The sequence below is a fragment of the Herpailurus yagouaroundi genome, unplaced genomic scaffold (assembly GCF_014898765.1).
Source record: "Herpailurus yagouaroundi ecotype Mexico unplaced genomic scaffold, PumYag 186, whole genome shotgun sequence".
Classification (NCBI taxonomy): Eukaryota; Metazoa; Chordata; class Mammalia; order Carnivora; family Felidae; genus Herpailurus; species Herpailurus yagouaroundi.
The window spans coordinates 7,148,659-7,161,986 of record NW_024412417.1 but is presented as its reverse complement, the minus strand read 5'-3'; the positions used below and the strand labels follow the sequence as shown (position 1 = coordinate 7,161,986).

At 41.1% G+C, this 13,328-nt stretch overlaps 1 long non-coding RNA gene across 5 annotated transcripts in view; it reads left to right on the top strand.

Moving 5' to 3' along the window:
- Positions 1-13,328, top strand: part of LOC121042724 (uncharacterized) — an 86,794-nt gene that overhangs the window by 38,112 nt on the left and 35,354 nt on the right. Inside the window, exon 5 of one of the 5 annotated variants that reach the window (XR_005796403.1) lies at positions 8,379-8,563. The exons of the other annotated variants lie outside the window; for them this stretch is intronic. This is a non-coding gene — a long non-coding RNA (uncharacterized LOC121042724). Of the gene's footprint in view, positions 1-8,378; positions 8,564-13,328 lie in introns of those variants that run through there. 5 annotated transcript variants of the gene reach the window in all.

Here is a 13,328-nt window from a genome sequence, read left to right as displayed (position 1 = left end):
TGTGTGTGTGTGTGTGTGTGTGTGTGTGTGTGTGTGTGTGTGTGTGTTTGGTGGCAGAGAGTAGCTTTGGAAGAATCAAAGGAAACTAAGTAACAGTGGTTGCCACCTGGGGACAGGCATAGAAAGGACACTATTTCACTCTCTGCCTCTTGATTTTTGTGCTATGTGCATGGGTTACCTGTCATGAAAATTAATAAATATTCCTCCAAAATACTTTTATAAGCAGTGAATATAAGAAAGACAAGATTTAAAAAAAAAGACAAGATTCATGGCTTCCAAATATCCCACATGTAGAAAGGCATAATTATTTTTTCTTGACTGATTTAAAAAAAAAAAAAAAAAAAGCCTGTATCGTCTGTGACACTTAAAGATAAACCTAGACTTTTTCTGGTTTACAGCAAAAAGGAGAAGTTGCCTCTCCGTCTAACCAGGACAGCCTGGGTGTAAGGGGGAGACTGGGGTGAATGGAATTGCAGTTGCCCAGAAATAAGCAAACCTCCAACCTTTATGGAAAACCACAGGTCCTTAGGAAAGCCTGACTAATGAACACTCAGCAATTGTCAAAGAAGGCAATGGTAACAAAGGAGAATCTAAGCTAATTTTGTAAGCATTTGGAGAATAGGGTTCTTCTTCCTGCATTCCTCTGATGGGGCTCTCCAAATTCTTCACCTCATTAAAATATTCCTTTATATAAGGCTAATTATGAGAATTAAAAGAGCTGCTTAGTACAGACCTGGGTTTCTATGACAACAGCAAAATAAATGCCCAAGTGTCTGAAGCATTGAGAAAAATAATATACACTAATAATAGGTAACCCTGTGAATCCTTTTAATAAAACAACTAATTGAGAGCCAGCTACTCTACATGTTATAACAAGAACGACTGTGGAGATCTGCATACTTCTTAAAACCTAGCAAAACATCCTCTGTTAAAGTCACTGAAAGGATTCTGAGTCAAAATACATCCTACTTTAGGAGTATCATTGAGGTGTTCCAAGCATACCTGTTGTGGAAGAAAAGATAGTTTTCCCTTTTACATTACATTACAAACCTGTCTCTTGCATTCCCTCCCTCCCTCCCTCTCGCTTTCTGTTTTGTTGAAGTGCCTGCTGAAATCCTGGCAGGGGTGACCCTGGCCCCAGGTCAGGGCCTGCCCCAGAGCTGTGTGCAAAAGCAGCAGGGAACTTGCTCCCTCGTGCTGCATCTGGTTCCTCTCCTCAGCATGGAGGATGGACTCCACATGGGGAGCCCTGAGATGGGCCTTTTCGGATTAATGTTCTCAAACACACATTCTTTTCTGAAACAAGTTATCTTCCAGACTTATTGCAAAGCAAATGGCATGATCCTCTATATTCATTTGCTATGGCTTCCATAACAAAGTACCCCAGACCAGGTGGCTTACACAATGGATGTTTATTTGCTCACAGCTCTGCAGCCAGCAGTCCAAGATCAGGGTGTCAGTGGGCTTGGCTTCTTCCGAAGCCCCTCTCTTTGGTGTGTGGGTGGCCATCTTCTCCTACCTGTGTTTCCCCATCATCTTCCCTTTGTGTGTGCCAGTGTCCTAACCTCCTTCCCTTATAAGGACACCAGTCATATTAGATTAGGGCCCACCCTGAAAACCTCATTTTAACTTAATTACCCCTTTAAAGACCCTGTCTCCAAATACAGTTACATCCTGAGGTTCTGGGGGTTAGGATTTCAACATACAAATTTGGGGGAGCACAGCAGGATCAGTTCATACCAACTAGCATGCTCCTTTCCAAGGTCATTTTGCTGTCCTTTCCAGTAAGGTGAGCACCACCCAATATAATTGTTGTCTTTGTAAGAGGAGGGGATTAGGACACAGATACACATAGAAGGACAAATGCCATGTGAACATGAAGACAGCCATCTACAAGCCAAGGAGAGGGGCCTCAGAAGAAACCAACCCTGCTGATACCTTGATCTTGGACTTCTGGCCTCCAGAACTGTGAGAAAATAAATTCCTGTTTAAGCCCCCTGATCTGTGGTATTTTGTTACAGTAGGCCCAGCAGACTAGTGCACTTAGACCGGAAGAATTGTTGCGGCTATAGCTTATCCGACAATCTGCCACACCCTCCAAGACCTTATGTTCCTTGTGGTCTGGAATTCTGTTGTTCTTGTGCATCATTGGCATTAAATAAATATTACGTGTTATTAAGCCTGTTTTTCAAGGCAAGAGAAGAAAGAGAAGCCAGAGAAAATGGTAAAGGATCAGAGAAATATGAGGGAACTAGAAGAATGTTTGTGTTACAGAAGCCAAAAAAAAAGAGAATCTTGGCAAGAGATCTTTGGAAGTCTCAAGAAGGATGAGGGCTGGGAAATGGCCATCGGATTTGAAAATTGGTAATTGACACACCAAATAGTTTGCAGTGTGAGAGGGGCTGAGATGGGTAGCAGGGAAGAAATTCACCAAGGAGAATTTTACATTTTTACCATATATTTCTACTGCTTCATATGTTTTACATTAAGGATATCTACATGTAAATTTTTTCTTAACATATAATCATTTTAATTTTTTTTTTAATTTTTTTTTTTTTCGAGAGAGTGCACATGCAGGCACATGAGCTAGGGAGGGGTAGAGGGAGAGAGAGAAAGAGAGAGAGAGAGAATCTTAAGCTGACTCCACACCAAGTGTAGAGCCTGAATATTTAACTGAGCAACCCAGGTGCCCCTCTCCCATATAATTTTTAAAGAAAGAAAATGAAGTCCTCTCTGGGCCCTCTACCCCTACCTTTTGGAAGTACAGACTTCCAGGAGTTTAGTGCACATTCTTATACATTGCTGGGGAGTGCAAAATGGAAGAACCCCTTTGGAGGGCGATTTGGCAATAAAAAAGAAATCAAAATTATAAATGCAGTTAACTAAACTTTAATAAACTTGTTTAAAAAACATTACAAATGCATAAATCCTTTACACACACCCATACAAAATGGCACTATGTACGAGGATATTCACTACAGCTTTATGATAGGAAGTCAGAAATAATCCAAGTGTCTTCCAATAAGGGACAGTTAAATAAACTGTGCTACAGACACACAATGGAATCTTATCCTGCAGTTAAAAAATGAGGAAGCTCTTCTTGTACTGATATGGAAAGATTTCCAAGGTAGATTAAATGAAAAAAATAACATACAGAACAGTTGTATGCTCCTTTTATGTAAGTAGGCAAAAGAAGAATACATTTATAAGTATACAAATAATATATGTATTTTTAAATTTGCTTATATTTGCATAAATAAACACTAAAGGGATAAGAAGCAAATAGAATTGGTTACCTGGAGAGAAGGGTGTAGATAGGGACAGAGGATCATCCTAGATTATTTTCCCATTTATATACAATGTTATTAGATCCTTATAACAAATCTAAGGCAAGTATTATCCCCATTTTACAGATGAAGATTAGAAAAACTAAGTCACTTGCCTTGTTTATCAGTTTAGGCAGCTGGTAAACAAGGAGCCTGATTCCAGTCTAGCTCTGCCTGGCTCCAAAGTCCATGCTTTAACATCGTTCAAACTGTTCCGCAAATAAACACAGGCCCCTGGTCTTCAGATTTATGATCTAAAATAAATGACATCAAAGGCAGAATAATCAAAAGTAATAGCCAAACATATTTTAACATGTTTATGCAAATACAAGGGGCTAGAGATTGGGAGATGTTTTTTTATTAGAGGGGCTGGTTTTACTGGTGGTTTGTGTTTGTTTATTTGTTCCTTTGTTGGCTTCCTGGCTTTTTAGATGTCTGGTTTGGAAGCAATAAGTGGAGGAGGGGATGGAAAGATGATCTACTTTATGTGGTATATACGGTTCCCTTAGGCAAATAATTTTTTTGAAGCTTTTGAAGTTTTGCATTTGTGCTGTTTAGCTCCTGTACATGTGGTCCAAGAAAGCCTGGAGATAAAGGAAGGGAAATAAAAGGTGAAGAAAAGTCCCTTCCTGGTTAAGACTTCTGCTATCACTGCTACAAGTCTTCTGGGTAGAAAGGACTTACTGTCTGAGCATAAATGGAAAAGTCTGGAGTTCATCCAACGACAAGAAGGTTTTGGCTCCCAGTTAAGTTATACTGAGTGTTCTAGATCTTTTCTTAACTAATTGTGTCCTTTTTTCCATGTCATAAGGAAATCTCTCTTAGGCCAGAATCCTTTTCTAAATGGAAATATCCAAGCCGTGAATGAAGTAGCTCTTACTCTGAGTAGTTCACATCCTGAAGTCCATTGGTTACATATTCATGGTTGTTATTTATGTGTAAGACCTGAGTGGTCCTTCAGGGGGGTTCTAATTAGAACTCTCTGAATGGCAAGGATTTTTTTTCAAGTTTAGTGAAAAAGAGGGGAACCTTCAGAACCCATAGTAGAAAGTGGAGGGTTCTCCATGTCTCAGTTCTCTGATAAAGATGGAATAATAGAATAGTCGCTTCTTCCTGAGGTGACTCCTGTCCCCACTGCAGTGACTTACAATGCAAGGACCGCACAAAATTGTTGCCCTAGTTCCAAACTACCTTATGAATACTTTGCCTTTGTCTTGCAGCAAAGCTGACATCCGGGCTTGGCCCACGGGCCTTTGGTACTCCCAGCATGACTAGACCACACCTTGTGGTGCTTTTGTTCTGGAGACCAGCCTCTCCTTGGCTCATGACAACTAATAGAAGATGAAGCAATCTTAGCTATGACACTGCTAAAGTCAATGTAGGGTAAAACTTTCCTTCTTTGTGGTCTTAAGGGGAAATAAGAACCACTGTGATCTGCAACACTTGAAAGAGACTTAGCATTCCCTTGGTAATGGATTAAGTATGACACCCAGATGGGGCCCCCCCCCCCCCCCCCCGTCAGCATCAAAGCAAACATCTGAATGTGTTGGCTGGTGAAATGGTTTATTGGCTGGGCAGTATCTCATTGTTTTCATTCAGGGACCCTCAGTTCATTAATTTCACTACTTACTCATTCATTGCTCATTTTCTCATTCATTCGTATGTATTGAGCCAGACGTCGTATTAAGCACTGCGCTTGCAACAGAACAAGACAGAGAAGCAATCCCTGACCTCAAGGAGCTTATGGTCCAGCTGTAGTTCTCTCCCTCACCACTCCCAAACTTCAAACTGCTCCCTCTCACCTGATCTTCAGGCTTCAGAGCCAGAGCTCTGTCTCTCGATCTGCACGAGTGCCAGTTGTCACTGGAGAGCCCTTAGCCTATCAGCTTCCAGCTGAAGGAAGTAGTGAAGTCTAAAAATAATCACCATTATATAGTTTGAAATACCTTTCTTATTTGGAAAACAACTCATTTGAGCCTCACCACTATTTGAGCTGGGTGGAAATTTCTTTCTTTCTTTCTTTCTGTCTTCCTTCCTTCCTTCCTTCCTTCCTTCCTTCCTTCCTTCCTTCCTTCCTTTAAATAACAGCCTTATTGAGACATAATTCACATACCATACAACTTAACATTTAAAGTATGCAATTCAGTGGCTTTTATTTTTGTAATGTTTATGTATTTTTGAGAGAGAGAGAGAGAGAACAAGCCGGGGAGGGGCAGAGAGAGAGGGAGAAGCAGGCTCTGTGCTGAAAGCAGAAACCCCTATGCAGGGCTCAAATCTGAATTGTGAGATTATGACCTGAGCCCAAGTTGGACACTTTAACCAACTGAGCCACCCAGGCACCTCATCATTAGCCATTTTAAAGTGTACATTTAGTACACTTTAAAGTCAGTAACATTTAGGGGTGCCTGGGTGGCTCAGTCGGTTAAGCGTCTGACTTCAGCTCAGGTCATGATCTCACAGTCTATGAGTTCGAGCCCCGCGTCGTCGGGCTCTGTGCTGATAGCTCAGAGCCTGGAGCCTGCTTCAGATTCTGTGTCTCCCTCTCTCTCTGCCCCTTCCCTGCTCATGCTCTGTCTCTCTGTCTCAAAAATAAATTAAAACATTAAAAAAAATAATAAAGTCAGTAACATTTAGGGTTTTCACAGTATTGTATAAACAACACCTCTCTGTAGTTTCAAAACTTTTTCATTATTCCAGAACTCCTGTACCCATTAAATAATCACACCCCATTTCCTCCTATCCTTAACCCCTTGCAACCTCTAATCTGCTTCCTATCTGTATGGATTTGTCTATTCTACATATTCTTAAAAAGGAATCATAAAATATGACCTTTTGTGTCTTGCTTCTCTCACCTAGCATCATGTTTTCATGGCCCATGCATGTTGTAGCATGTGTCAGTACTTTATTCCCTTTTATGGCTGAATGATATTCCACTATGTTGATATTTCATATTTTATTTATCCATTAATTAATAGATGGTGTATTTCACTTCATTTTATACTTTGGAGTATTTCATTTTATATGTGAAGAAACTAATGCAGATAATTGGATCGTTCAAAGCCAGGTTTCCTGGCTCCCAATCCAGTGCTCATTCCAGAAATTCCACTAGGTCCCATAACTTAAAAGTGCATGTTCATTTCTATCTAAAACATATTTATCAATCAGATTGTGCAATAGGGAATGAAGCTAAGAAATGCAACATAGATTCTAGGACCATCACCTCAGCAGCCTCCTCACTATTTGCTATTGCCTTTTACAGGTTTTTCCCAATTTCCAGGGAAAAAAGAAAAGTCAATAAAAAAATGGTCCTTTGCCGAACATAGTTCTCACTCTTGCCCCTGTCCCTTTCTCTGATTCTATGTCTCTCTTTTATGTTGTTGTCTCTGAACAAGCCATAGGTCATTAGAATGGGCCCGTGAGAGCTAAGACTGAGAAAAAAAGTTCCTGATTAAAAAGAAGTACATCAGAGGTCAACAGCCATCATCATTCAACTTCAGTTGCCAAGGCACAGGCTCCAGAATCCACAGGCCACATACGCAAATGTTAAGAAATTCATCCCAATTACTCTTGTCTACCCAATAGTTTTATACACTTAGATGAGGCACTTGGTGGGGAGATATTGTAGTGGAGGCTACTACATTATAATAATTATTTCTGTATATGGAGATTTTATTCAATTTTAACGTTTATTTATTTATTTATTTATTTATTTATTTATTTATTTGAGACAGAGAGAAACAGAGCATGAACAGGGGAGGGTCAGAGAGAGGGAGACACAGAATCTGAAACAGGCTCCAGGCTCTGAGCTGTCAGCACAGAGCCCGACGCAGGGCTCGAACTCATGGACCGCGAGATCATGACCTGAGCTGAGGTCGGCCGCCCAACCGACTGAGCCACCCAGGCGCCCCGATTTTATTCAATTTTAAAAGAAAACAACATGAGAGCCTATAACAAAGCAAATCTGTCCAGCTTTAGATCAAATTCCAAGAGTAGCCAACTTCTGTTTTTCAGTAGCTGGCCAGAGCATCTGGCCTTAATGAGCTCCACTGACATTTCTTCGTCCCATATAGTGTAAAACAAAACCAATCCAGACTCCTTGATAAGCTTTACAAGAGTTTTACAAATGGTTTCTCTAATGGTAAGCCAAAATCATTTTTTGTATTCTCTCCAGATAACTTTACTGTAACATATAGTAATGTGAGTCTTCTGTAAACTGTCAACCAACGCTCTATGATATAAAAATCAATATACTGTATATGCAAGTGAAACAGTGCATAGATTCTAACCTGGACCTACTAGGAAAACAGTCTCAATACATTAATCACAACACTGTGAAAATCTGTTCAGGCTGCTATAAAGGACATCATAGACTGGGTGGTTTATAAACAACAGAAATTTCTCACTGTTCTGGAGTCAGAGAAGTCCAAGATCAAGGTGCTGACAGATTCAGCATCTGGTGAGGACTCACTCCCTGGTTCGTAGACGGCCATCTTCTCACTGTGTCCTCAGACAGCAGATGATAGGGCAAGAGAGTTCTCTGGGGTCTCTTTTGTGAGGGCACTGATCCCATTCATGAGGGTTTCATCTTCATGACCTAATCACATTCCAAAGGCACCATCTCCAAAAGCCATCATATTAGGGATTAGGATTTCAACATATGAATTTGGGGGGGGACACAAATATCCAGTCTATAGTATATAGTAAGGCTAATAACGTTGAATAAATTAACTCAGAAACATCACAATTAAATACCAGCATAGTAAGCCAGGCTAAGAGAAGGAGGCTGATATAAACAAGAAAATGTCAGAATTTACTGTGCAGAATACCAAATTGGTGTTTCAAGCCCAGTGAGTTTTTTGCAGTTCATCTCTCGTTTCCCCTCTGTCTCCAGCTTTCCTCTCTTGGGGTTTCCTATTCCAGGACTCAGTTAGCTAGCCAGCTTAAATCTGGGTACATCTGCCAGCCGGGAACTATTCCAGTCAATAGTGACTGCTGCTCCTCTTATGAATATTTGTGTGCTAAGAACTAATTCTAAACATATTCTAATTCCAGTGCACCTCCTATTCTAATGGTTTGCTCTGTCCTGGCGTGGCTGGAGACATAACGAGACCCAGAAATCAGCTCTTGGACAGCAGACCTCCTTCAGGGCAGGAAGCTCCAAGGGAGAGGAGTGAGTGTATGTCTAAAATGAAAAACCTGGTCTTTCCCTCCTGTTGTGGGAGGGGGGGAAACCCTCAGTTCAGTCTGTCTCCTGAGTGTTTCTTTTACTACTCACACAAAACACTTCACTTCTGACACTTCTGGTCACCAAATGTGTGGGGGGAGGGGTTCCCCCAAAACAACAAGCAAGTCTCCAGCACCAGCTGGATGTCTTACAATTTGACTCAATCCTGACACTATCTAGCCAGAGACACACCCTCATTTCAGATGCCAGTTGTTAAGCCCAGGTTATTACCTGTGCTTCTGAACTACTGACTATTGATAGGAGGTTCCAGTGACCCCCTCCTTGGGGTTGGTTAATTTGCTAGAGCAGCTCACAGAACTCAGGGAAACCCTTACATTTACCAGTTTATTGAGGGATATGATAAAGTATACAGATGAACAGCCAGATAAAGAGATACATAAGGCAAGATCTGGGAGGATCCTGTGCACAGGAACTTTTGTCTCCATGGAGTTGTGGTGCAAAATCATCCTCCCGGGATGGATGTGTTCACCAGCCTGGAACCTCTCTGAACCCCACCCCCACCCCCAGTACTATTGGGATTTTTTTGGAGGCTTCATCACCGTAGGCATGATGAGTCATTAACTCTGTTTTCAGCCCTTCTCCCTTTTCAAAAGAATGGGGGAGGGGAGCAGAGCTGAAAATTCCAAACTTCTAATCATGGCTCGGTGTTTCTGGTGACCAGCCCTCAACCTGGAGGCATCCAGGGTTGCCTTCTTAGAATAAAAGACACTCCTATCACCCAGGAAATTGCAAGGATTTCAGGAGCCCTGTGTCAGGAACCAAGAGCAGAGACCAGTGTATAGTTTTTATTATCTCACAATGTCCTACTATAATTTCTGAAAGAGACTAGGAGCAAAACACCAAGGCATATTAATACAGTACTAGGAAGAATGCATCTCTGATTTGCTTGTTCATCTGTAAGGGCAAACAAACCGAGAATAACCAGTACAAGTTGAAGAATACTGCATATAGTATGATTACATTGGCTTAAAATTTCAAAACTATATGTCCCCAGGGATACATCCAAATTTAGAAATACAGTAAAGAAATACATCAGAATGTAAACACCATCCTAGATAGTTGTTACTCCTAGGTAACAAAGAAGCAGTGCTTTCAGGGAAAGGCAAAGGAACTCAATGGTATCAGGAGTTTAATTTCTGAAGCTGAGTGATGGGTACAGGAGTGTTAGGAGCACCATCTGTTCACAATGGAGTTCCTTTTTTTTTTTTTTTTTTTTTTAGTTTGTCAGTTTTAACGATTAACAAAGTAAATGTTGAGAGACACCACCACATAAATGAGAGTTCTTTCCAGTCCTCAATTTGTCTGTTTCATGTGCCCAGTTAGTCTTTTTTTTTTTTTTTTTTTTTTTGAGAGAGAGAGAGTGTGCATGCATGCAAGCAGAAGGACAAAGAGAGAGGCCAAGACAAAATCCCAAGCAGACTTCTTTCTGTCAGCATAGAGCTTGGCGCGGGGCTTGATCCCATGAACCTGAGCCAGATGCTTAACCAACTAAGCCACCAGGCGCCCCAGCATCTTTTCTTAATTGTGGTAAAATATACATAAGATTTACCATTTTAACCACACAGGTGTTCTTTTCATGATACTGGCTCACATGTGACAGGTGAATATCAACATGACACAGAAATGCAGTTGGTTCATACACAACTTTTCCAGTATGTTAGTATTTTGAAATGATCAGGGCAAACCTCACAAAGAGGAAGTGTTCATCATATTTGAGGACCCCAAGGAAAGAGCTGAAAATCCCACATCAGTGCCTTCCTTGAGTGGTTATAGGGGCTGGTTTTGTGGCTTCAAGAACCTCTGCATTTTCCACTGCCTGAAGCCATCTGGGGAAGTTGGCAGTGCAGATGGCAAATTATGAAGACCCTTCTTATGTTTAAATAAAGTGATTCAAGAAAGTTAAATTGTATTTTTTATAAGTTTTTAAATTTATTTTGAGAGAGAGAGAGCAAGCAAGCAGAGGAGGAACAGAGAGAGGGAGAGAGAGAATCCCCAGCAGGTTCTGTGCAGTCAGCGCAGAGCCCAACACGGGCCTTGAACCCACAAACCCCAAGATCTTGACCTGAGCTGAAATCAAGAGTTGGACGCCTAACCAATTGAGCCCCAAGAAAACTAGATTGTATTTTTAATTATGGTGATGAGCATCTGTTTTGGAAGCAAATGCCTTTAAGGACCCTCATCTCTAAGGAGGAAACAGGGGTGCCAGGATACAGGCTGCAAAGAAAGGCCATGTGTTTGGTTGCAAATGCGAATGGAGAGTGAAGTGTGCCAGGATATTTATTAGGATGGTTATTTTTATTAGGGCTCTGCTTACAAACTTCGTAAGATTTTGAGTGCCTGTTCTTAACTCTGTTCTTCCCATTAGCCCTTTTATTTGTCATGCATGATTTGGCTTGGTACTAGGTTTTTCAAAACTACAGAAGAATTGTTCTTGCTCTCTACATATACTTGTATATTCTAAACAAATTTTAAAAGTAAGAAAACCCTGTAATAAGGATAAATAATCTAAGTAGGAGAGTAACTTCTTTTCTGTCTTCTGGGCTGATGTTAACCCAGGGGCGAGGCAAATCAAAATGGCTTAAACAATAAGGAAAATGTATTATTTCATACAACATAGAGTTCCAAACATAGGGTGGCACATGTAGAATGACATAATGATGTCTTTGAGGTCTGAGTCACTTTCCATCTTCTTCCTCTGCCATCCTTACCGTCTTGGCGTTCATCCTGAACTTGTGCCTTCTGGACACAAGATGGCTGCCATAGCTTTAAAACTCAGTGTCATGTAACTGTGTTCAAAGGCAAAAAGAAGTTTTTGCTTTAGAGTCTTTTTTTTATTAGGGAGAAAACTCTTTCCAGAAGTCCACCTGCAGATTTCCTTTCAGGTTTCTTTTGCCAGAGTTGGATCACGTGGCCATCCCCTAGCTGCAAGAGAGGCTGGTTAATTTTTAGCCTTTAGAGAGGGAGGCAGCTCTACCAGCAAGGAAAACACGATGGGAATGGCTCTTGGGTTGGCAGCCAGCACTGTCAGCCAAGGTAGTAGGTGACCAGTCAGGTCTATCAGCAGACATAACCAATGCTTTACTCCATGATGTCACCTTTAAGATTATTCCAGTTCTTAAATGGTCTTTTCATCACAAAGTCTGTAATGTACCACACCCTCAAATTCACCCAATGCCTTTCTGCCTCCCATCTTTTGCACATTCAGTTCCCTCAGCCTGGGCTTCTGTCTCCTTCCCCATCTGCTTTTAAATTTTTTTTTTTTCAACGTTTATTTATTTTTGGGACAGAGAGAGACAGAGCATGAACGGGGGAGGGGCAGAGAGAGAGGGAGACACAGAATCGGAAACAGGCTCCAGGCTCTGAGCCATCAGCCCAGAGCCCGACGCGGGGCTCGAACTCACGGACCGCGAGATCGTGACCTGGCTGAAGTCGGACGCTTAACCGACTGCGCCACCCAGGCGCCCCCCCATCTGCTTTTAGACATAGAGTCCACTCTTGAAGATGCCACTCAAACACCACTGTCTCAGTAAAACCTTCCAAATAATTGGTCATTCTTTGCAACTCTTTCCTCTGGTCTCCCATAGCATGGGGAAATTCCCCAACACAAGGTCTAGCAAAGGGTCTACAAAGGTTCAACAATTCTGGCGAATTGAATGGAACTGTTTTGCCCTCTGAGCTGAAGAAGGAAATTTAACAGAAAACAAGTTTCTCTTCATATTATAGTAGTTGGGGGGATTTGAGTGAAGTGATATTGCACAAAGGAGCCACACTAAAAGTTTTACATTGTGTTTTTCTGTTTTACACTGTGGTTTAACTATAAAAATATTTCTTGCCCAAATTATTTAGGAAGTTGACCTAAAAGCAGTTGTTTTCCTCTCCCAAATTATTGGAGTGACTGTTTTCACCCTTTCAAATTCTTTAACTTATAAGCACTGGTCTTTATCGATTTTTAACCTGCTTCTCAAAATTAGTAACATGTTAATAGTTGTTCAAGTTGGATGGTAGGTGCACGGGAATTCATTACACTACTCTACATTTGTGTATGTTTAGAATTTCCAAAAGTAAAATTAAAAACTAATTGGTTCTCCATGTTTCAGAACCTTTGAAGCTTATGGTTATGTATTTAGTAGAAAGTATAGTAGATATTCAAATATTACACATGGGAAATTAGTTTCCATTCAATTCAGACACAAAATCTGCAGTCTTTTTGGTAGGGTTTTCTTCTTTCCTTCCCCAGATTCAATGAGTCATGAAGCTTTATTCTTCCATTTACTTTTGGGAAAAAAGTGCCAATGCAGAGTATGAACATGTGCCAGCTCGTCAATGATGTTAAAGTTCTCACTGTTGAGGGGCACTTGGGTGGCTCAGTCAGTTAAGTGTCCGACTTCAGCTCAGGTCATGATCGCATGGTTTGTAAGATCGAGCCCCATGTCAGGCTCTGTGCTGACAGCGAGGAGTCTGCTTGGGATTCTCTCTCCCGCTCTCCCTCTCTCTCTCTGCCCCTCCCCTGTTCATCCTCCCTGTCTTGCATGCTCTCTCTCTCAAAATAAACATTTTTAAAATGTTCTTTATTGTTGATATGTACTTTTTTCTTTTGATTAGATACTTCTGTGGCCATGTTGGGTCTTTGTCAGGTGGGTTCCAAGTGCGATGGTTTCACATTTGCTTAAGTAAGCTAGAGAGCTTTCATATAAGGGAAGAGGAGAAGGGAGAAAGAAAGAAAGAAAGAAAGAAAGAAAGAAAGAAAGAAAGAAAGA